Here is a 2500-nt window from a genome sequence, read left to right on the forward strand (position 1 = left end):
CACTCTCAGCACACAGGGAGACAAACACCTACCAGGAGGTGGGAACATCCCCTCCCAAATATGCCCCCCCAGAAAGAACTATGACCAAACAACAAATAAACATGGGTCACAACTTATACAGCTCTGTCGCTCGCTGGGACTGTACATAGTTAACGGTAGGCTCCGAGGGGACACTTATGGTAGGTACACATATAGCTCATCTCTGGGTAACAGTACAGTAGACTATTTTATCACTGACCTCAGCCTAGAGTCTCTCAGAGCGTTCACAGTCAGCCAGCAAACACCCCTGTCAGACCACAGCAAAACCACTATCTACCTGAATAGATCAACACCCAACCAGGAAATACCAAAACCAAACAAACTACACACTATTAAAAAACACTACAAATGGAAAGAAAGTAGTATGGAAGCATTCCAATCCGCTATCAAGCTACAAAAAGTCCAATCCAAATTAGATTAATTCCTAGAAAAAAACTTCCAACACAACAGCAAAAGTGTAAACGGGGCGGTAGAAAACATCAATAACATATTTGACCATACAGCTTCCTTATCCAACCTAAAGGCCTCAAATAGGAAAGCGAGGAAAAATAAAAATAAAAATATGCATGACAAATGGTATGATAACGATTGTAAAAATCTCAGGAAGAAATTAAGGAACCTATCAAACCAAAAACACAGAGACCCAGACAACCAGAACACACGTCTCCAATACAGTGAAACACTGAAACATTACAAAAACACAATCAGAAAAAAAAGAGACCAACATGTTAGAAACCAGCTACAAATGGTAAATGGTAAATGGCTGCTTTTTTATATAGCGCTTTTATCCAAAGCGCTTCACAATTTGTTACTTACATATTACCCATTCACACACCGACGGTGGAGGCAACCATGCAAGGTGCCAACCTGCTCATCGGGAGCAATTAGGGGTTAAGTGTCTTGCTCAAGGACACATCGACACGCTGCCCAGGAGTGGGAATCGAACCGGGAACCTCCGGATTGCCAGACGACTGCTCTACCTCCTGAGCCACTGTCGCCCCTGTACAAGATATAGAGGGATCCATAAAAACAAACAACTTCTGGGAAAACTGGAACAAAATAAACAAAGTACACCACGAGGAGCTACCCATCCAAAATGGAGATGTATGGGTAAACCACTTCTCCAATCTCTTTAGCCAAATACAAAAAAATGAACAACAAAAACACATACAAGATAAACTACAAAGCCTGGAGTCAACCATAAAAGACTACCAGAACCCGCTAGACTCCCCAATTACACTACAAGAACTACAGGACAAAATAAAATCACTTAAAACCAAGAAGGCCTGCGGAGTGGATGGTATCCTAAATGAAATGATCATATTCACAGACTCAAAATTCCAATTGGCTATACTAAAACTCCTTAACATTGTCCTTAGCTCCGGGATCTTCCCCAATATCTGGAACCAAGGACTCATAACACCGCTCCACAAAAAGGGAGACAAATATGACCCAAACAATTACCGTGGGATCTGTGTCAACAGCAACCTTGGAAAAATCCTCTGTATGATCATTAACCACAGACTCACACATTTCCTCACAAACAACAATACCTTGAGCAAATCACAGATTGGCTTCCTACCAAATCACCGTACAACAGACCACATTCTCACCCTCAGCACCCTAATCGACAACCAAATAAATAAAAATAAAAGCAAAGTATACTCCTGTTTCGTTGACTTCCAAAAAGCATTCGACTCAATTTGGCACGAGGGTCTGCTGTACAAACTGTTAGATAGTGGCATTGGAGGGAAAACCTACAACCTCATAAAGTCAATGTACACCAACAACACATGTGCTGTGAGGATTGAGGGAAAACACACAGACTTCTTCCCTCAATGCCGTGGGGTTAGACAGGGGTGCAGTTTGAGTCCAACCCTCTTCAACATATACATAAATGAACTGGCAAAAACATTGGAACAAACTGCAGCACCTGGCATCCCCCTAGCAAACACAGAAGTCAAATGCCTACTGTTTGCAGATGACCTGGTGCTGCTGTCCCCAACAAAAGAAGGGCTACAGCAGCACCTTGACCTTCTGCACAAATTCTCCCAGACATGGGCACTGACAGTAAACCTAAACAAAACTAAAATTATGATATTCCAAAAAAGGCCCAGCCTACAACAACAAAAACACAAATTCCTCCTAGACACAATTTCCCTAGAACACACAAAAAACTACACATATCTCGGCCTAAACATCAGTGCTACAGGGAACTTCAATCAAGCTGTGAACGACCTGAGAGACAAAGCAAGAAGGGCTTTTTATGCCATAAAAAGGAACATCATATTAGACATTCCAGTCAAAATCTGGCTCAAAATATTAGACTCCGTCATAGAACCGATTTCCCTATATGGTTGTGAAGTCTGGGGCCCACTTGCAAACCAAGACCTCACCAAATGGGACAAACACCCAATTGAGACTCTGCATGCAGAATTTTGCAAATCCATTCTCCGCACCC

The 2500-nt window shown here is 42.2% G+C and overlaps 1 protein-coding gene across 1 annotated transcript in view; it reads right to left on the minus strand.

The window, feature by feature from the left end:
- The window catches only part of LOC311237265 (fibrillin-2-like), a gene marked incomplete at its 5' end in the record, with an annotated part of 361408 nt that overhangs the window by 88489 nt on the left and 270419 nt on the right, over positions 1–2500 (minus strand).

The sequence above is a fragment of the Notolepis coatsorum genome, assembly GCF_963971535.1.
Source record: "Notolepis coatsorum genome assembly, chromosome: 11".
Taxonomy (NCBI): Eukaryota; Metazoa; Chordata; class Actinopteri; order Aulopiformes; family Paralepididae; genus Notolepis; species Notolepis coatsorum.